Source organism: Pinus tabuliformis, chromosome J, assembly GCF_031772625.1.
Source record: "Pinus tabuliformis cultivar Carrire ecotype Pingquan chromosome J, CPIR1, whole genome shotgun sequence".
Taxonomy (NCBI): Eukaryota; Viridiplantae; Streptophyta; class Pinopsida; order Pinales; family Pinaceae; genus Pinus; species Pinus tabuliformis.
The window spans coordinates 1,307,000,311-1,307,024,147 of record NC_142295.1 but is presented as its reverse complement, the minus strand read 5'-3'; the positions used below and the strand labels follow the sequence as shown (position 1 = coordinate 1,307,024,147).

At 37.8% G+C, this 23,837-nt stretch overlaps 1 pseudogene; it reads right to left on the bottom strand.

The window, feature by feature from the left end:
- Positions 1-783: 783 nt before the first annotated feature.
- On the bottom strand, positions 784-3,466 carry LOC149232064 (pre-mRNA-splicing factor SYF2-like; annotated as a pseudogene).
- Positions 3,467-23,837: the final 20,371 nt, after the last annotated feature.

Genomic DNA, 23,837 nt, shown 5'->3' with positions numbered 1-23,837 from the left:
ACATTACTTATCAAAAATCTTCTAATTTCAATACTGGTATCACTTCAAAGTAGCTTTGACAAGGTAAGGTGATGATGAGGCAAGTAGATCCATGTAATAGCCTACAGAATAAAATGACTGCACCAAAGCTTAACAATTAGGTTACTTAAAATAAGTAACCTTACCTTCTAAATAAAGTCCTTCGGGACCTTACCTCAGCATAACAAAGGAAAGGAATGCCCTTACTTCTTACTTGGGTTAATCGATAACCTTTCTTACATGGAGCCAACTGTCATCGATAAAATGTTTAAACATTAAACATAATTATCCTTGACATGTTTGAAGACTTGAGTGACAAAGCTATAAAAGCTTATGAAAATGATAAATGTATAGCACCAATGAATTTATGGTGTTCACGTGAAATTTTTTGTATTAAGAAAGTTAGTCAATTACTAATAATTGAAATTCAAATTCAAATGACAAGAAAACAAGAAATAAATAATTAATAACAAGATGGGAAATTATGAAAATAAGTTGTTACAATGTATTCAACCTACCCGGCATGATGACAACTTCAAAATTATTGACCTTAGGCCCATCCAAATTTCAAGTACAGCCACGTGTATTAAGAAAGTTACTCAAATAATAATTGAAATTCAGAGGACAAGAAAAAGAACTAGAAATAAATAATCAAATAATAATTGAAATCCAAAGGACAAGAAAAAGAACCAGAAATAAATAATCAATGACAAGATGAGAAATTATGAATATAAGTTGTTACAATGTATTCAACCTCCTCGACATGATGAAAACTTCAAAATTGTTGAGCTTAGGCCCATCCAGGTTTCAAGTACAGCCACATTAAGTAGTCCGACAAGACGCAAATGACTATAAATATAAACGTTTGATCATATTACATTATTATGGCCCTCAATGGGATATCTCTTTTGTTGCATGTATTTAACTTGGTAGAGAGAACAGAAGCCACTTATGCTTGAATCTAAAATAGGCATTTCTTATTATAGTCAAGCAGAGCAGTCCCACGTTTTAGATTATTCTTTATCTCAATAGTGTACTTTCCAAAAGCCCTTTCAATTTTCTGATCGAAATGCTCATTCCGATCATTGAATGAATCAACATCTTTCTCTTCCTGCATCGTCTACTGAATGCTTTCCTCTTTTGATCTCCGTCTTCAATTTCCTACAACATTTTGTCTAGGTTCTCTTTTGGAAGCTTCGGTACCTGGAAAACAGGTTTTGTCAAGAATATTAGGAAATCCAAAAGAAATATTCAATTAAAAGCATAAACTAAAAATTCTTCAAATACGATAACCCTCTATCGAAAGAGTTTAAATTTTATACATGCAAAAAAAATTTCGTCATCTTAAAATCCAAATAAAACATGTATAACCTTACCTTTCCATATTGCAGACTTGAACCATCGCGATAAAATTCTAGATCAGTTTCTTTCATCTTTGTATATTCATTTGCATTCAGAGGGATGTTTTTGGTGTGCTTCTTATAGGCATTATATAGGGATTTCCAGTTGAACATTGAATTGTACAATTAGAAATCCAATAAGACATCAATTCCAACACTGTTAGTCACGTGTAAGGATAGCAATTACAACAGTCAATAATAAACTGAAAGACTTATATGTGTGATTTACATATCTATATTAAGACTCATTATAGTATCATTTTAAAGGTTAAGAATAATATATCAACACTTTAATTAAGCCGTTTGTAAATATAAATTAGAACAAGTTTTTCCTTCAGTTCCTACCATCCCATGTAAATGGAGCAGGCTTCTTGTCCAATTTCTTGTATTTTGTTTCAGTTCCCTCTTGAGTATCTACCATATAAACTTTTGAAAGACCCAACCCATTTGCATCCAATAGTTTCTCTAGACTTTTCCTCTTGTCTCCAATCCATTTCTATTTTGATATGCCTCGTGACTCCTGTGGAACCTCTTCTCTCTCTTTTTTCGCTAGAATGTCACTCTAATTGACTTTTCTTTCTTCATTCTGCAGATAAGAAGCATATATCACACTTGAAATATTTATGTTTGGACTTCGAAACCAATGGAAAAAAAATTGTTTCACCTCCTGTCTTGAGAAGGATTCAAAACTACCATAGATTCGGAGGAAAATCATACCCTTCTAAGTCTCAAATCAAACAACTTCTTTTGCCTTCGAGTTAGTTCTGTATAGTCTCCCCAGAGGCATCCTCATTAATCATCCAATCTTATAGATAATTGGCATGAGTCTTGTGATTGTGGGTAATCTTGGGGCAAGCCCTCTAGATCAAGATCATTATCAACCTTCCTCTTTATTCCTTTACTAATTTCTGTAAGTTCCTCATCTTTCTTAGTAGAGACTGCACACAGTAACAACAATAATACATTATGAACTCATAGCACAAATATAAATGCTTCAAATACATTATAAGTAGTCTATTACATAAAGAGTGTACTGAAGGCTAGACAAGAAATTCCATAGAGATAATTACCACACATTAAACGAAGGTTTGGAATTAGCCCTCTAAACCAAGTTCTCTTTGAACAAAAGGTATGATGTAGGAGGATATCTTTTGTTCCTAGGGTTAGAAAAAAAATAAATCAAAGAGCCATTGTGTGTGAAATAATTTAGTTAAGTGATTTGAAGAGGACAATGATCTATTTGTGTGCAAGCATTAAACAAGACATGATTTGTCTAAAAAAAAAATTTAACTACTTAATTTTCTGCGCGTTTTTGTGTTTCTTGCCCTTCATTATAGTCCCTCTAAAAGGACTACTCCTTGGCAACACTGGCATGGGCATTAGATCAAAGGAGAATGGAGGAACAACCAGCCAGGAGACTATATCGCAGGTTTTGGAAACCCAAATGAGAGTATTTTCAATAGAGACATCTAGATGTATATGCAAGATTAAAATTTGGAAGGTATGCAACCAAACTTCTGTTGGTTTGACAACGAACTTGGTCAAACAGTTTTTGTAACCAATTTAGTTGTAGTTATGTAACGGGTAGTTTAGTTATGTGTAACGGTAGCTGTTCACATAATAAATCGAATGCCATGTAACGAAAACTTATCATCGAATAAACATATTCATATTTCAGTTTCTATTTCTTGGTCTTCTCTCTCATTCTGTTCTTGATGTTCTTTCTTTCTCTGCTATTAACTCAATAAGTGGTATCAGAGCCTGGACAAAAATCCTGTGATCAAACCCGTGATTTATTCCTGAGGACAGCTGGAGCTAGAACCTGTGGACAACGTAGACGGCCCTGTGGAGCGTTGTGAGGCTTGAAGAATACGCTGAAGGCGGATCCCTGTGTGCAGCGTGTAAACCTGTGCAACGTGTAAACCTGTGGACGGGAGTAGAATCGTGGACGGCGTGACGGCTTGCAGCGTGTAAACCTGTGCAGCGTGTAAACCTATGGACGGTAGCAGAATCGTGGATGGCGTGACGGCTTGAAGAATCCGCGGCATAATTTTTTGGCTGTATGTGTTTTGGCTTGAAGAATTCGGTGGGCAGCGTGACAGCATGATCTTCTGCAAACAGTAGCAGAATCGATCCCTGAATCCGGGTATCGTTTTTTTTTGCAGAATTTTTTTTTTAAAAGAAAAAAGAAGGGTTTGCAGAATTTGTAAAGATAGCAGAATAGCAGAGGTTGTTCATAATTTAAAAAAAAAAAATAGCAGCAGAGCAGTTTTTAAAAAAAAAGATAGTAGCAGAGGTTGTTGATTGCAGAAAAAAGGTTATTGTTGTGGTTTTTTAATAAAATTATTGAGAAAACCGGAAGGGTTTGCAGAAATTTTTAAAAGATAGCAACAATTCAGATTTTAAAGATAGCAGCAATGTTGTTGTTTTTTTTTTAAATATTGTAGAAGAACAAGTTTGCAAGAGATTTGCACGAAAAACGAAAGGGTTTGCAAGGGGGAAGTTATTAGTTTTTTTTAAAAGACTGAAACCCTAGGAAGGAGGAAAATGGCCAAGATGTCGAATGCTAGATTCGAGGTGGAGAAATTCACCGGAAAGAGCAATTTTGCTCTTTGGAAACTGAAGGTTAAGGTTCTGCTTGTGCAACAAGGGTTGCACAAGGCACTGGATGGGGTTACTAAGAAACCCACAACCATGACTACTTCAGACTGGGAGGACTTGGATGCCCGAGCTCTCAGTACCATCCGGCTATGTCTAGCGGATGAAGTTCTCTTCAACATCGTTGAAGAGACTACGGCGTCAGGTTTGTGGGAAAAGCTTGAAAACCTTTATATGACAAAATCATTAACTAACAGAATTTATCTGAAACGACAATTATACAGTCTTCGAATGAAAGAAGGTTCAAGCGTTGCAGAACATTTGAATGTTTTTAATACACTAATTTGTCAATTAACAGATATGGAAGTAAAAATACAGGAAGAAGATAAAGCCATAACCTTGCTGTGTTCTCTGCCTGAATCATGGGATCACTTCGTAACCTCAATCAGCTTTAGCTCTGCTGATTCTTTGAAGTTTGAATCAGTCGTGGGAGCTCTTCTGTCTGAAGAGGTACGAAGGAAATCCAGCACTGATACAACTGCATCAGAAGCCATGGTCGCTAGAGGACGCTCAAAGGAAAGAGGAGACAAACCAAGGGGGACTTCCAGGTCGAAATCGAAGGGCAAAAAGTGTAAGGCAAACTGTTGGAGCTGCGGTAAAGTTGGACACTTGAGGAAGGACTGTTGGAAACGGAAGGAATCCGAAAACCTGAAGAACGAAGCGAATCAGGCTGATTTAGGTATTGTAGACGAAGTTTTATCTGCTGAAGATTTGTGTACGATAGATGAAACTTCACCTGCATGTAATGTCTCTCAGAGTTTTGATAGCTGGTTGTTAGACTCTGGTGCTTCGCATCATATGTGCCCACATAGAAACTGGTTTACTCGTATGAAAATGTAAACTGCAGTTCTATGTTTATGGGTAACAATATGTCATGTCAGACTGTTGTGATGGGAGATATCAGGATTAAAATGTATGATAACACAGTTAGGACATTAACTAGTGTTAGACATGTACCTGATTTGAAGAAAAATTTAATCTCTTTGGGAGTGTTGGATTCAAATGGTTATAAGTTTACAGGTCAGGATGGCGTCTTGAAGGTCTTCAAAGGTGCCCTTGTGGTTATGAAGGCAGAGAAGGTCGGGAATCTTTACAGGTTAAAAGGAAGTACTCAGGTCGGTGAAGCAGCGGTTGCGTCAGAAAAGGAAGAAGCAGGTACTCGTCTGTGGCATCAGCGTTTGGGTCATATGAGCGAGAAAGGTCTTCACATACTGATGAAACGTAAATCTCTTCCCGGTCTGAAATCCTTGAATTTAGATTTCTGTAAACATTGTGTGTATGGGAAACAGTGTAAACAGAGATTTAAAGTTGGCAATCATAATAGTAAAGATGTTTTAGACTACATTCATTCTGATCTGTGGGGCCTTCCCCTGTTATGTCATATGGAGGTGCATTTTATTTTTTAACGTTCATTGATGATTATTCTTGTAAAGTTTGGGTCTATCTGCTAAAAAGGAAAGCTGATGTATTCAATGTGTTTAAACAATTTAAAGTAATGGTAGAGAAAAGAACAGGCAAATCTATTAAATGACTAAGAACTGACAATGGTGGTGAGTTCACTTCTGTTGAATTTGAACAATACTGTAAGGATGAGGGCATTGTTAGACACAAAACTGTTGTTTATACTCCTCAGCAAAATGGTGTTGCTGAGCGTATGAATCAGACTCTTATGGAAAGAGCCAGAAGCATGATCAGCAATGTTAACTTGCAAAAGGAGTTGTGGGCGGAAGCAGTATCTACTGCTTGTTATTTAGTTAACAGATCACCCTCAGTAGCAATTGATTGTAAAATTCCTGAAGAAGTCTGGACAGGTCAGTCTTGTGACTATTCTCATTTGAGGATATTTGGTTGTGATGCTTATTCTCTGATTCCGAAAAATCAGCGTTCAAAGTTAGATCCAAAGTCGAAATATTATGTCTTTGTTGGGTATGACTATGCTGTGAAAGGATATAGGTTGTGGGATCCTACATTGCGGAAGATAGTTATTAGTAGAGATGTAACATTTGATGAATCATCTTTGTTAAAATCAAATGTTGAAAGAATTGAACAGGAACAGGGATCGCTGAGTCAACGAGTTCAGTTGGAGGCTAGATCTTTTGGTGGCAGTCGAAAGGAAGGAGAGACTTCTGGAGACAAAGGTGTTGAAGACACAAAGGAAGCCGTTGAAGCTTCTGAACCAGAGCAAGTTTCTGAACCAGTTCAGCAAGCAGTCGCTCTGAGAAGGTCTACAAGGGAAAGGAAAACTCCCAAAAGGTATGAAGATTCTGCTGCTTCATCTTTTGCTTTGGTTACTGAAGATGGGGAACCGTCTTGTTATCAGGAAGCGATAGATGATACAGATAGCGAGAAATGGAAAAAGGCTATGGAAGAAGAAATGGACTCCTTAGCCAAGAACAATACCTGGGATCTTGTAGAGCTTCCTGAAGGGAGAAGTGTTGTTGGATGTAAATGGGTCTTCAAGCTGAAACGGAAAGTTGATGGTAGTATTGAGAGATATAAGGCGAGACTGGTAGCAAAAGGGTATTCTCAGGTTGAAGGTATAGACTTTCATGAGATTTTTTCTCCAGTTGTAAAACTTGTTTCTATACGTACTGTGTTGGCACTAACTGCGTTGCTTAATCTTGAGTTAGAACAGTTAGATGTTAAAACAGCTTTTCTACATGGTGATTTGAACGAAGAGATATATATGGAACAACCAAAAGGTTTTGTACGAGGTCGCAGCAGAAGATTAGTTTGCAAGCTCAGGAAATCATTGTATGGTCTGAGGCAGTTTCCCAGACAATGGTACAAGAAGTTTGATTCCTTCATGGTGAGCCAGAACTTTATAAGAAGTGAGTATGATCATTGTGTGTACTTTAAAAGTTTCAATGGCATATTCAATATCTTAGCTTTGTATGTTGACGATATGCTTATTGCAAGCAAAAGCATGGAAGAGATCAACAGGTTAAAGGCTCAACTCTCTAGGGCGTTTGATATGAAGGATCTTGGAGCAGCAAAACATATCTTGGGCATGGAGATACACAGAGACAGGAAAAATGGTAAGCTTTGGTTATCACAGCAGAAGTATGTGGAGAAGGTACTTGAGAAGTTCTCTATGAATAATGTGAAACCTGTTAATGTTCCCCTAGCTTCCCATTTTAAGCTTTCTTCGGTTTTGAGTCCTAGAGATGATGAAGAAAAGCAATATATGTCTCATGTACCATATGCAAATGCGGTAGGCAACTTGATGTATGCGATGGTATCTACAAGACCTGACATTTCACATGCAGTTGGAGTTGTCAGCAGATTCATGGCAAATCCAGGTAAAGAACATTGGCAAGCAGTGAAATGGGTGCTTCGATATCTAAGAGGCACAAGAGATCATTGCATCGTCTTTGATGGTAGTGAAGGATCAGTCTGCGGATATGTAGATGCTGACTATGCTGGTGATTTGGACAAAAGAAGATCTACTACAGGTTACGTCTTTACTCTTGCAGGTGGAGCAATTAGTTGGATGTCAAAGCTTCAAGACACGGTTGCATTGTCCACTACCGAAGCTGAATATATAGCTGCTTCAGATGCCAGTAAAGAAGCAATTTGGTTAAAGGGTTTGCTCGATGAAATCGGAAGGATGCAGGAGAAAGTGAGTGTACTTTGTGACAGTCAAAGTGCTATTCACTTGGCCACAAATCCTGCCTATCACAGCAGAACCAAGCACATTGATGTGATATATCATTTTCTGAGACATGCGATCGATGGTGGAAAAGTAGCTCTTAAAAAGGTCCACACACGAGAAAATTGTGCAGACATATTCACAAAGCCAGTTACAGTAGAGAAGTTGCGGTGGTGTTTAGCTTCTCTTGGCTTGCAGGAAAGATGATGAATGGGAAAGTTGTTGTCAAGGTGGAGTTTGTTGGTTTGACAACGAACTTGGTCAAACAGTTTTTGTAACCAATTTAGTTTTAGTTATGTGTAACGGTAGTTGTTCACATAATAAATCGAATGCCATGTAATGAAAACTTATCATCGAATAAACAGATTCATATTTCAGTTTCTATTTCTTGGTCTTCTCTCTCATTCTGTTCTTGATGTTCTTTCTTTCTCTGCTATTAACTCAATAACTTCAATCCTGCCTAAACACATTTCAATGCCCACCAATCCAAATAATACATAAATTAGGCAAGGCCTTGTATCTAGGAGGACACTGTGGGATTTCATGTTAGTGAGAGAAAAGGATAAATCAGTGGAAGAAAAGAAGCAACTCCCTAATACCCGTAGAATTAATGTGTTAAAAGATAATTATTTCTTCCCCTTTCATCGTTTTTCATCATCCTATAATTCAGATTGTTATAGTTGGCAGAGACCCATTAATTCTAATGATTCTAACACATATTTTTGTGGAGAGACATAACAAAATTTGTTCCCATGCTCCACACGAAATTTCCCCATTTCACCATTGCTCTTCAAACCATAATTTGGCTAGAAACCAATTAAAACTAATTCTGCAGATCAACTTTTGTTGACCTACGGTTTCGAGCAGGGTATTGCATGTTTAGAAACTTGGAAATATTGAAAAAGAAAAGCCATCCATTCACGTTTGATTCTAACATGAATTTTTGTGGAGAGACATAACAAAAGTTGTTCCCATGCTCCACACAAAATTTCCCCATTTCATCATTGCTTTTCAAACCATAATTTGGCCAGAAACCAATTAACTCTGATTTTGCAGATCAACTTTTGTTGACCTAGGGTTTTGAGCAGGGTATTGCATGTTTAGAAACTTCGAAATCTTGAAACAGAAAAGCCATCCATTAACGTTTTGTCTATTATTCTCTTTCATAGTATTTGAATGCAAATAAGAAACATATTTTACAGAACAAGGAAAGTAGCTACAATACCTGTTTCTTCCTTTTCTCAATGTTCCTTGGCTTCAACGATTTTCCAAAAACAATACTCCACGCATTCATGATAAGTATTTGAAGCATTTATACACTCTTGATGAACTCGCATAAAACCCAACTAACCCTACCTCACTTCAAATTGCAGAGATTCCCAAATAGTGCGATAATTTTTGTAATTGATATTACGATTTCTAGATCATACTAATTACCTCTTGTAATCTTTAAAAGCCATTGATACCTTTTCCAAAAGACACACTCCAACACTAATGCTTTCCTCTTAAGGTAGATCCAACTGTGAAAACTTGTAATGTTCGAAGAAAATTACAGATCACTCCACCCCTTTGAAATATATTCTTAATGAGACTGATCCAGAAAACCAAATCACTATTGGAGACATATATTTAGAAGAAGCCTCACTTTCTCGTTGAAAAACTCCGGAGACCAAAAAATAAATCTATGGGATGAAGGAAGAAAATGTAAGATCTACTTAATAGTTAATCACAATTAAATGGATTAACTTTTAGCATCACCTAATGCGTCTCTCCCTTTGTTAGAGAGATTTATATGAGGCAAGCGAGATGCATTTGGAAAAATCAATTTTAAACCAAAGATTCATTAAATATTTACATGGATAAAAAGAAATCGATTTCAAGTTTAGTTATATTAAATATTTAAAGGCACATGCTCTATGCCCAGTGCCATGGCCACAAACCTATGGCTCTTATACCACTGTTGGATTGAGAGCCAAAGTGAAAGACCAAAGTCAGTGTAAATTTGACACGATCTGTGCTCAGTTCCATGGCCGCAAACCTATGGCTTACATAATTATACCATGAAACAAAATTTAGTTATAAAATATATTAGACTAAAAATTTTGGTTCAGAATGGATCTGGTTACTGCATCACTATAAATTTATGAAAGAGTGCAATACCTGATTCAAACCAGGATGCTCACAAATTTTCTTAAATAAAACAAAAATCCCCGGTATGGGGTTGTGAGAGCAGCTTTTAGGACTCATTCAAATTTCCATCGTTCATTTCTCTGCTCAATGAGCCATTGGTAGAGGTGTTTATTTCTCTACTCAACTAGGCACTAACAGAGGTCTTGATTTTGTCTCTCGACTGCTACCCATGTTCTACTACTAGATTCTAAAATTTTTTTAATCACTACAACGAACCCCGCAAGATTTTGAAATGATGGTTGAAGGTCATCAGGAACGACTTGCAACCGATTGAATTGTAACTAACTGGCTAAAGGTCATCGGGAACAAATTGCAACCGATTGAATTGTAACTAACTAATCTTGGTTTTCATTGAATTGTAACTAATTGATCTTGGTTTTCAATCTAATGGCATACATCATTTTAATCGTCTAACATTAAAATCAATATTGAAATCAATGACTCGAAATAGCACATGTGGCACGGGAGGGGAGTTAATTTTAGAGAGGAACGTGTTATGGCATAACTAGATAAATTCCTCGCATGCCATCTATAAAAAGAAAAATTGTTACCACAAGTTTTTAGTTGGACCTAGTTAGTCAGTTTGCTTTGCTTAGCTAGGATGTTAAATTAGATAAATGGTCTACGTGTGATCCAAGTTGACTGAACTCCTGGATTTAACCAAGATATTTTTCTTTCATGATGTAATTATAAATGCATTTAAAATAGCATAAAGGAACAGACATACATGTTATAAAGAAGAAGGAACATGACAATCATCAGCAATATAAAACTCAAGACGTTGATAACAGAGTTCATCTAGGAGGGATGACGTCTCTGATCCTCTGTTGGGTCCCTATAATACTAGTGATTACCCCATTACTATTGTAGTTATACCCCTTATTTATATTGTTGTGCCCCTATTACTCCCATGTTGTTATTTCTGTGCCCCATAGAATCCCTCTATTGTTATTTTTGTGGCTTTATATTATTATTGTTAGGTCGGCTGGATTATATTGTGACTCCTTAGACTCCTATATATAGAAAGGAGGTTTTGTCATTTGTATCATCGAAGAATTGTTCATTTATGTAATGTAAAGGAGGTTTCCCCCTCAAAGAGGCTGAATTCTAAGGTGTTGATCTATCTTTCCTATCTTTTCTTGAGCTGGTTTCATAACATTTGGTATCAGAGCTTTGGATTCTAGGGTCTCACTGCTCCAAACAGGTCATCGTGGCATTTTCACTATAACATTTTCTGTGATGTTTCGGAAGTCGCAAAAAAAACCCATTTGAGAAAAAATCATGCTTAACCTTGGGTTCAACTTTCAGAGCTTTTTGCGCGATATTTGCGGAGATATGATCTGAGGAAGTTGGTCTTTTTGCAGACTCCTGAATTACATTCAAAACAGGTGACCTGGGGAAAATCGTCATAACTTTATCTCTGGGGATCAGATTGAAACTTCGTAAGAAGGTACAGAAAGAGGACGGACTGTAGTTTATTTTATGTGTGTTTCAGATTCAAAGGTTGAAACAGTGACTCGTGGCATGTCATACAAGTTTGCTCTACTGAACTAGTCTAAAAGCAAGTCACTATGGGAGATTTCACATAAATCTTCCTTGGAGAATCCAATTTGGGTCAGACTTGTGGCATTGGAAAGAGGACGCAGAAGGCTACTACAGGTCGCAATTTCAAAACTGGATGATCCGAAATTACAGTGGTACATCAGATTCAATATCAGGCTTCTATAAAGTGAAAAAAGGTGTGTAGTTTTTTTTTAAATTTTTGTGTAAGCTTGGTTTAACGGAATTCAAAGGGCATAGTAAAGAATTATTATCGATAACTAATGCCCCGAGGAAAGAAAATGCAAACACCTAGTAAGGAACCTGAAAGCTCTAGCATGACTTATGAAGAAGAGGAAGAAATGCTACATGATATATCAAAATTACAAGAACAAGTGCAACAAATGTCACGCTCACAAAAGCTAACAGAAGCTAAGATAACTGGCATGGAATCTAAGATAAATGGCGTGGAATCTAAGATAAATGGCGTGAAATCTAAGATAAAGGGAATGGAAGCTAAGATGGATGATTCGAAGATAGATTTGAAGAGAGACATAGCAGATTTGAAGACAGATTTGACAAATTTTCTACAAGAAATACTTACTAATGGTGAAAAGGTTGTAAAGGAAACTCATGATGTGAACAAAATTAATGTTAATCATGATTCCATAGACGCTAATGTTGGATCGAAGACCCACCATATTCGAAAAATTGATATGAGGAAGTTTGATGGTAAGGATCCCGCCACATGGATATTACAGATGGAGAAGTTCTTCGATCTCAATAATGTGCAAAACACACAAAAGGTACGTATGGAAACTGTATATTTGGAACCAAATCAGTTTGTATGGTATCAATGGCTTTGATCTCGTAAAAAAATTATCACTTTGGAAATTTTTACGGAAGAATTGATAGCACATTATGAAGATACAAAAAGAAACACTTTTTTTAGCCAATTGATAAGTCTCAAACAAAAGGGTTCAGTAATGGAGCACATTGAGGAGTTCCAAAAATTGAACATAAGGGTAAAAGATATTCTAGAGGAGCATAGGATTGATGTGTTCATAGGGTCTTTAAAGGATAATATCCAACATGATGTTCGACTTTGGGAACCTGATTCATTAGAGAACGCATTCAGGTTAGCAAGAAAAATGGAAAGCAAAATTATGGCAACGAGGAAGCATACCACTCACAACTATAAAGACGGAAGTGTTGTTGCCCCTAGTCTTCCACAATCTATAAGGTTGACACCACAACAATTGGAATAAAAAAGAGCAAAAAGGCTTTGTTATAGTTGTGATAGCAAATACACTAAAGGTCATAAGTTTTCTGAGAAGAAATTATTCTACATAGATTGTGAAGAGGAAGAAGAAAAGGAGCAAGAAAGGTCAAAAGAAGAAGATATACTCCAGGAACAAAGCCTAGATGAAGAACAAATAAATCCGACCATGTCTTGTAATGCATTGGCGGGAATTACCACTCCTCAAACCATCAAGATAGAAGGACAAATCAAGAAGAAAAAGGTAATATTGTTGATTGATTCACGAAGCACCCACAATTTTATTCATTGTAGGGTAGCAAAAGAATTGAATTGCTTCCTATATCCAGCACCAGAGTGTCAAGTGATGATTGAAAATGGAGGAAAAATAAATTTCTCTGGAAGGTGCCATAATATCAAGCTATCCATGGGAGAATATGTATTGACTAGCCCAATGCTTTCCATTCCGATGGGAGGTGCTGATGTTGTACTAGGAGTCCAATGGCTACAATCCTTGGGTACAATAGCTTTTAATTTTCAAGAACTTTTCATCAAATTTTCTATGGAAGGAAAGGAAGTTGAATTAAGGGGTATTGTAGGGAAACCAGGAAAGATAATCAGCTCTAATGGTATGACAAAGATTCTAAAAAAGGAGCAAAGAGGTGTAATTGCACAATTATGTTCCCAAGATGTTTCCACATCGGAATCATATATTTCTCCAGATCTCCAAAAAGTCTTGGACAATCATTGCAAGGTATTTGAGACTCCCAAAGGTCTCCCACCTATGCATGATCATGATCATGCTATTCATCTTATTCCAGGAAGTGTTCCTCCAAACATCAGGTTGTACAGATATCCCTATGTCCAAAAAAGTGAAATTTAACGTATGGTTGCAGAAATGCTAGAGGCTGGTATAATTCAACCAAGTCAAAGTTCTTGCTCTGCTTCAGTAGTATTGGTGCACAAGAAGGATGGATCATGGCGCATGTGTCCGGATTATAGGGAGCTCAACAAGCTCACTATTAAAGATAAGTTCCCCATTCCTGTCATTGATGAATTACTGGATGAATTGCATGGATCAATTTACTTCACCAAGTTGGATCTTCGTTCGGGATATCATCAAATCAGAATGAAGATTGAAGACATTCCGAAAACGGAATTTAGAACTCATGAGGGTCATTATGAATTTTTGGTCATGCCTTTTGGCCTTACTAATGCACCTTCAACATTTCAAGGTTTGATGAATTCAATTTTCAAACCATTCCTTAGAAAATTTGTGTTAGTATTTTTTGATGATATACTAATCTATAGCAAGTCTTGGAAGGATCGTGTTGAACATGTTGACAGGGTGCTACAACTATTGGAGGAGAAACAATTATATGCAAAAAGATCCAAATGTTTCTTTGGAGTCTAGGAGGTTGAATATTTGGGTCATATTGTATCTCATGAAGGAGTTAAGGTAGACCCTAGAAAAATTAAAGCCATTAAGGAATGGAAAATCCCCACATCCATAAAGCATCTGCGAGGATTTCATGGGTTGACAGGGTATTATCGCAAGTTTGTTAAGAATTATGGGAGAATAGCAGCACCTCTAACAACATTATTGAAGAAAGATGCATTTTCATGGACTCCGAAAGCAACAAAGGCCTTTGAACATATTAAAGAGGCAATGTGCCAAGCACCAGTCTTAGCTACACCGGACTTCACAAAAACCTTTATTGTGGAATGTGATGCTTTAGGAAATGGAATTGGTGTTGTTCTAATGCAAGATGAAAGACCCATTGCTTTTGAAAGTCGTCCAATCAAGGGAAAGTTTTTAACCAAAGCTATTTATGAGAAGGAAATGTTGGCAATACTCCATGCACTTAAGAAATGGCGACCCTACCTAATGGGAAGACACTTCAAGGTAAAAACGGATCATGATAGCCTTAAATACTTTTTAGAACAAAGATTATCCTCTGAAGAGCAACAAAAGTGGGTCACAAAGATGTTGGGTTATGACATTGAAATCATCTACAAAAAAGGGAAGCAAAATGTGGTGGCAGATGCACTCTCAAGAAAGGATGAGGATGTGGAAGCATTTTTGTGTGACATTTCTATTATCCAACCAGATTAGATAAACGAAGCAAGCTAGGAATGGAAGAATGATGAAGAAGTGTGGGCACTTATTCGAAAGCTACAACAAGATTCTAGTATGTCTGATACATTTAGCTGGAAAAATGATTCATTATGGTACAAAGATCGCTTATACCTTTGTAAGAATTCCCAGCTAAAACAAAATATTCTTATGGAATTGCACACTTCTCCCTTAGGAAGGCACTCAAGATTTTTAAAAACTTACCACAGGGTTAAGAAAGAATTTTTTTGGGATGGCCTTAAATTAGATATTCAAAATTTTGTGGCGGAATGTTTGGTTTGCCAAAAAAACAAAGTTGAAACAATTAAGACACTGGGTCTATTACAACCTTTATCCATTCCAAGCCAACGTTGGGAGGAGGTTTCAATGGATTTTATCACAGGTTTACCCAAGTCTGAGGGAAAGAGTGTCATCATGGTGGTAGTTGATAGACTTACCAAGTATGCACATTTTTGTGCATTATCACATCCATTTAAAGCCAATACATTTTCTACTGCATTTATGGAAACAATTCAAAAGCTACATGGAAACCCAAAGATTATTGTAAGTGACAGAGATCCCATTTTCACTGGAAATTTTTGGACAGAATTATTTTCTTGTCTTGGTACTCAGTTAGCTCATAGCTCATCTTATCATCCTCAATCTGATGGGCAAACTGAGATAGTAAACAAATGTTTGGAAGGATATCTTCGTTGCTTTGTATCTGATAAATAGACACAATGGGTCAAATGGTTGCTTCTAGTTGAATGGTGGTATAACACTTCCATCCATACAACAACAAAAATGACCCCATTTATGGCACTTTATGGGTATCAACCACCATCCATCACATCATGTTTAAGAGAAAATTCTAAGTTTCAGGCAGTGGAACATCACATCGAACATCAACAACAAGTCCTCCAACTCTTAAAGGATAGCCTCGTGTTGGCACAAAATAGAATGAAACAACAGGCAGATCAACATCGCAGTGAAAGAAGTTTTGATGTAGGTGATTGGGTATTCCTACGGCTACAACCATATAAGAAAATGTCCCTAAAGAAAGATAAGAAGGATAATAAATTATCACCAAAGTATTATGGTCCGTACAAGGTGTTGCAAAAGATTGGTACTATGGCATACAAATTTGAGCTTGCTGCAGCTTCTCGATTGCACCCAGTTTTCCATGTTTCATGTTTAAAGAAGGTTATAGGCGACAAGCTCCCAGTGAAAACAATATTGTTAGAACTTGATGAGGAAGGAAAAATTATATTGGAACCAGAAGCAGTCACAGAAACAAGAACTCGACAGCTATGAAATCGATCAATTTCAGAGTATCTTATCAAGTGGAAGAACTTATCCGCTGAAGATTCCACATGGGAGGATGAGAATTTTATGCAGAAGTATCCAGAACTACTCAAGCGTTGAGGACAACACTTTTTTGAAGGAGAGGGGCATGTTGGGTCCCTATAATACTAGTGATTACCCCATTACTATTGTAGTTATACCCCTTATTTATATTGTTGTGCCCCTATTACCCCCATGTTGTTATTTCTGTGCCCCATAGAATCCCTCTATTGTTATTTTGTGGCTTTATATTTTTATTGTTAGGTCGGATGGATTGTATTGTGACTCCTTAGACTCCTATATATAGAAAGGAGGTTTTGTCATTTGTATCATCGAAGAATTGTTCATTTATGTAATTTAAAGGAGGTTGCCCCCTCGAAGAGGTTGAATTCTAAGGCATTGATCTATCTTTCCTATCTTTTCTTGAGTTGGTTTCATAACAGCCTTGGTGTCAAGATGGTGTAGGCCGCTGCACTAAGTGCTGTCAATAGTGATGATATATATAGTTGGTGACGTCTCTATCATACAAGGAAAATGCCCTCACGTAGGAGTGGCTCCAAGAGATGTTTCGATACAGGAACTCTCAGTCAAAAGGACTCCTGTCAGTATGACATAAACTCATGCATGATGATAATGAGCATCCCACCAACATGGCATGAAAGGGATCTCAATGCAAACATACATGGTGACACATGAGTATCACATCAACATAACAAGAAAGGGATCTCAAACAAAACATGATGAATCATGACAATAAGTACATCTCACAGATGATTCCGTGTCCTATCAAGCATGAATCATGAAACAAGTAATAAAACAAGATCCCACATCAAACATCAAACAGGGATCTGTGCAACACAATGCATCTCATAGAAAAAAGAAGTACATGAACACAATGAATATACCTCACATCCTGGGGTCATCTGAAGAAGAGGATGTCAAACTGCTGAAGCTAGTCATACCATCAATTTCGCTCACGTCGAATCACATGGAAATGACTGCTCGCACATAAATGCTAGCACCTGCACTCCACTTTGAAAAGTGGCTGAAAAATGAAATGATCAAATGAAAAATATGAATGCATCATTAGATTTGTGGTATCTAATAGTGTAAAATCGACTGTAAAATTTCTGAATTCTGAGAAAATGCAAATATGGGGCTTAAGGAATCTTCTAGATTCCCCCTAAATTCCTCAAAGATTCCCTCCTCTGGGTCATATGAAGATTTGTTGCTCAGATCAAAATTTTGACTACGCCATCAGATTCGTTTCGCTAAGAGGTGTAAGATTGACATATAATTTGTCCAATTTGGACACTGGCAAAATTTCGCCCTCCTGAGAATTTGGCTCAATCATGGTTCTGCCTGCTCCTTTTCCAGCATCATGGTTCCACCTGCAAAAACTAATTAAAAAATACGACGTCACGATTTCCATGCCTTACCTTCGCGTCTGTTCTGTGCTGCATAGTGTGGTTCTGTTCTGTTTCGTGGGTTTTCCACACCCGTCCCCGTGCAAATGAAATTCAACTCTTTTTAAATGTTTTCTGGGTAGACATATTCATGAAATAGTTGTTGGTGTACTAGTTAAATGTGACGCGCTTGTAGGAGGTGGTTCCGGGTTCGAATCCCCAAGAAACCATTTTTCTTAATTTAAAATGTAACCGTGACATTTTTTGGTTGGCGTGTTTATTAAAGTTTGGTGTGATATTTCAAATTTGGGGGTTGGTTGGGCCGCTCGTGGTGCGGGCTGGCCGCGTGGCTGGGCAGGTTCGATTCCAACCGGCCTATTTTTATATAAGGCATATGCGTTGTTATGTATAGGTGGGGGTGTGGGCCAGGTCCACCAGAGGTGGCCTGCCCACCCCGAATTTCTATTAATGCAGTTGGGTGTTGGAGGGTTCGGTAGGGTAATGGCTGCTGACCCAATTTAAAATTAAATTTTGTTATGTGTTATCTGTTGGTCGTTGGGGGGGTGGCGAGGTTGGTGGCCCACCACCCCAAAAATATATATATATTTTAATTATCTATGACAAACATATTTTTTTCAATTTTGTCTAATATAAGGGATATTAGACAAATTAATGATCTAACAAATTCACTTGCTTTCAGGAGCTAGGTTTCATGCCTCGGGGTCAGTCAAATTGTGGGACACTTAAACCTGGCTGACATGCCAAACTTTGACCAAAACATTGATTGGCTCATTCTCCCTCATACAAGCTTGGATTGATGAACCGTTCACACTATTGCGATCATAATGACAAGATCTACGCTCTAGTCCTAGTTCGAAAACATTATGATCACTTTTATTTTTGAGCTTCCATAATCCCTCTTTGGCCTTTGTGTCCATGGACCCACCTAGATCAATCCTCCCTAGTGAGGAGCTTTTGGTCCTCCAAAAGCATGACAAATAATCTACAACTTCTCTGTACCTTGTCTGCATCACAAGTGTCCTAAAAAGGTCTCGCTTCCATCTCCTTGACCTTGGTTCTTCGGAGCCTTAAGCGATGAGCCAACACTTGCAACCTTTCGAACCTGTAGTACATTGTTTTTGCAAATTACATGCTTGAATTTCATGACCAACTAATGACCCAAGCATCCCACACTTGCCACGAGTCTATAACGCATACTCGGTGGTCAAGTTTACATCAAGATGGAAAAAATACTCCAGATATGAAAAAAAGGCCAACATATCATTGTTGCTTCAACAAGTGATGGAAAACACATCATCACCGCAACACATGATTTACATAAATAAGGCCAAACACTATTTCTTATTTGACAAGTGATGGAAACACGACATCACTTTCATAGTTTATCATGCAACACAAAATATGACCAGACATCATTGTTGCTTAACAAGTGATGGAAAAACACATCATCACTTTTACATTTTAAAATGCAAAAAATGATTTACGAAAGCATGACCATGACAAGCTAACATATCTAGAAACCATTTTTCACTTATCAATGTGAATGGTCATCCCACCATGGTGGTTTTGCTTGTCGAACAATTGTTTCACTTGGTTCATGCTCCGACACTTTTTCTTTAAGGTGTTGCTCTTGATGGAGCCTCAAACAAGAGGCTCTTTGATGGCCACTTCTATTGCAATGACTACAATAGGTCTTCTTCCTCTAGATCTTCTTAACATGTTTCTTTACATACTGTTGCGAGGGTCGTTCATGCCTCGTCTTTGTTTGTGCTGCTATTCTTTTCCAACACTTAGAAAATGCATGGTTATGTAATCCAAAAAAGGCAAATTTTTTTCGATTCCATGATTTATGTTCATCTTTAAGAACATGATTATAACCAAAATGAGCATTCGAATATTGAGAGTGGTTATACCTTTCCTTATTGTCTCTGGTGTATGTATGGTGATGAGGGCTTGCCTCAGCTCTAACCCTGCAATGGGCACAACCATGGAATGATGGAGATGTGTTCCCATCATTCTCTTTCGTTGACGATTTCGAAGATGTCTCCGACGAATCTGACACCTTCGAGCATTCTCCCTCAATGTATATCAAACCTCCAAATCGAGGTCTTTGCTCAACCTCCAATGGTTGAGTGATTCCTTGGTTAATAATAGTAAGGTCTTCTCCTTCGTTGTATCTTGTCCTGGTAAGGAGCCTCATTTTTTTCCCTGTAATTCGTATCTCCACATATCCAATAGAAATCATACTATGTGAAGATGAAACCAAAAGGAAATCAACATATTTTACCTCCTCTATCGATTTGGAAAGAAATGGTGAGGGTTTCTCATCATCTATTGTTGGTGGTTCGCTAGTGTGATGTAGGCAAGTTCCCTCTGTGGATAGAGGAAACCCCTCTAGCCCTAGAGTGGGTATAGTCACAACAAGAACAATATCAAAGAAAATCCCCTTAGATAGTTAATGTCGTGAAGGCCTACCTTCAAATCCTTGTTTGATGAAATTCTCATTGTGTTGCTCCAGCTCTTGTTCTAATCACATTTGTACCTAAAACAATATACAGAGAACAACAACAAACATAATAGAATACAACAAAAACAATCTACTTAAATGGTCAAGGAACTTCAAGCTATCAATATGAAATTTGACATGAGATATAGGAAATAAACCGTTGATTTATATTAATATGAACTAAAGTAAAACTTACAACCATACCTTGACGTTTTAGGTCTCCTTGAAGGGTCCTGTCAGCAAAGCATTCACTCATGAATTGTCTCCCAAGAGGTTGAATAACTCTCTCTCTCCTACCCAAAAGGAAAAATTATGATGCTAGAACACTCTTATAATCAAACCAAATCCACACAAAACTATCCTAAGCTAAGTTACATTAGAAGCTACTTCCAAACTCTACTCTCTCTAACTTTTATTCTCACTAGGAGATCTCAACCATGAAGGAGATATTTATAGGAGGAGGAGCCTCCATAAGAGATGGGCAAAAGAGCTTATCCATTTGGAAGGTTGCACAAAAGGTGGAACAACCATCCCAAAGGAGAGAGCCGAGCTCATCTGATCCAACAACCAACCATAGGACTGCCCATTGACAATTTGTTAAAACAAACTCGCAAAACGTAGCTCATCGCGAGTGAAACACAGGGACAGAGCAATGACGTCGCTAGGCTTAGTTCAACCTTGGCCATCTTCGTGGGTGAAATAAATGATGACCCGCGACGACCGAAAAACAAAGGTTAAAAAGGGTCTACTCTAGGAGTAATGAACTGAGGTATTCTTCTTGATATGACAAGGAAGACATTGACACATATTTTGCAACATGACACAAAGCAGATGTCAATAACAGGGATAGGCAGTGTCTGGGATCAGGGAATGTGGAGTCAGTGACAAAATATTGTATAACGGGTTCCCCCTAAAGCATGAAGGCCAAGAGAGTGGGAGGGGTGAAATGCTTTACGAATCCATAACTGAAACAAAACACCATCGCAGAGAACCTGGAAACACAAGTACAACTAATATCTCTCATACATAAGTACATAGTAAAAGGAAATACTTGTGCATAAGGCATGGGTGCAGCCATCCAGAAGATAAACATAAATGATTTTCCGTATGGACACATCGATCCAATTAGAAGGACCATATAAAAGACTCAGGTATTGTCGTAGCCACCCAATCAAAAGAGTCATGTATACAATCATGAACCAATCCACCCAACCTAGACTTGTGTAATTTGAGCCCAGGGTCTTGAATCCCATCCCGATCAAGGTACACATTCTAATATGTGAATAGATGTGCTAAATTTGAGCATACTATAAAATCGCTCGATTACCAATCAATGATGTAAACTATTAACAGGTGCAAGAGAGACCACCAGTAATGTCAGTGGTTCTCAGGGTACTTCTAGTTCAATCCACGACGTGTGAAGAATGATTTGAAGTCGAACAACCATGAAATCACCCGATCGAAGGCCAATAATGAAAGCCCGTCGTCAAATGCGAAGAAATTTCCATTAAGGAATGCAAGCTTCAAGGTACCAAAAAGGAGTCTCTAGATCAACTTCCCAAGTAATGAGATGAAGTCGACAGGAAGTGATCAGTCAAAGGAGGGCCGTAATGTTTCCCACATCATCGACGCGAGACAAAGGGACAAGATGAATGTGGATGAGACAAAGAATCTGACGAAGGTGTGTAAGGATACAAACTGCAGAAGGTTTAAGCTCTTGAACATATCGGTGACAAGACTCCAGTGTTTGGTAGCATTTTGGTACCAAGGGATCAAAGTTCATGATGATGCAGCAAGGATCAGATGGAATGAGGAAAAATGGATAACCCAAAACCCTAAAGGAAAATGATAAAGTGAGGATATCCTAACCCGACACGAAGCAGAAAGAGTGTCGATGTTCAAGAGCGACAAGCTTCCATAATAATTAATACAACCAAGGGAATACTTCCAAATTTTCCCCCAGCATTTCTGGCGAAACACAAGCTTGAAGCAGCTAGCATATTCTTGTAATATAAGTTTGTCCTTCAAACAAATCCGACCTAGCAAATTTTAATGAGCCCTAGGAAGGAGAAGCTTGGTCTCGTCATGATGACAAGTCCAATGTCGTCAGGGTTTAACGAGTCCGACATAGGTAAAATTCAGAGTCTTTTTCATGTTTAGAGAGTTTGAAGAATGCACGGAAAAGAAAACTCGAAAGGCCCCTTTTCGTAAATTTGTCCCTCGAATCCAAAAAAGTAGAAAACAATATCCAAGGGAACCTATTCACCATGATAGATCAACGTATACCTTTTTCGTAAGCAATCTATCCCAATCTTTAAAAGGCGTAAACTTATATTGGGTAGATGACACTTCCCAGCCTTTAACGAGTTCAAAGTGACAAGAGCTCGGCAATATTTTCATGTTTCAAGAGTCAGAAAAGAGCTTAAAGATGACTCCAATAGTGACCTTTTTGTGTTTTTACCGAGTCCGAAAAAATATAAAATTAAACTCGTAAATCATCATCACTAGAGTGTTTGGAACCTGTCGCCACACAAAAAGCAAGAGTAAGATCTATTTTTGACATAAATATGCACAAAATATTCAAAAATAGACCTAAAACCTTAATTTTCCCAAAAAGGTCTATAAAAGGGCCAATTGGTAAAAAACAATTTACCTTTCACTTTTACCTTGGAGTGAAGAAATTTTACCCTTGTAGACTTGTGATTTTTGGAGATCGATTGGAGGAGATCCAGGAGCTCATTTGCAAATATGTCTGTTCCAGGTAGATACCACATATTTGGCCCTGCATTTTAGATAAAACGTATCCTGTTTTTTGTAAACTTTTAGGCATGATTTAGAGGAATTTTTTGATGGAAATGTCTACAGTGGCCGTCGTGGGTTCCTAGCTCGGGAATGCGAAGAGCCAAAATTTACAATGGCGGGAAAATAAACTCATCGCGACTATACACCAAATGGTCACGAAGAGCTCAAATTTTCCAAACAATGGATTCTGGCTCATCGCATCTGTTTTATAAATAGGTGGGACGAGTCCCAATAACAAATATTATTCATAGTTTAATAAATTTCAAGGGGTTTTAAACAAAATCATGGCACTTACAATTAAATGTCTGTGTGTTTACAGGAAGAAATTATGGTAATTGAATGGAAAGAGTGAGAACACAACAATGATGATGAGTCATCCCTAGGAGATCCAAAATGCTTAGATGTCCTAAGGAATTGCAGGCTCTCAAAGTTCTTCAAGGTGCCTTGCCTAAGAGCACAACTTGATCTACTCTAATACCTCTTTGGAGTGTGGGATCCAAATGAAGGGAGATTCAACATTCATGGACAGGAACTAGAGATTGATGCCACTGACATCTACTTTCTGACAGGACTATCATAGAGAGGAGAAAGACCTCGAATTACATGGACTTGCTTTACGGGAGAGACTATGGACATGCTCATTGGAAGAATGTGTCCTGAGGCTCAAAAATTAGATAAAGGAGGAAAGCTAAAGATTGCAACAGTAGCTAACCTGTCATTACAAGTCCTCCTATCCACCATTACAAGGGCGACTGGTTGTCAGGCCCCGCATCAGGCCACCAAGACCCAACTTTGGCTGGCAGTAGATTGCTGAAACCCCACCATATTCAATTGGGCAGACGCAGTATCAGACAACCTCAAAAGGCAATTGAAAAAATGCAGACGAGGTGATACTAAACAATTCAGATATGGTTCGATCCTCATACT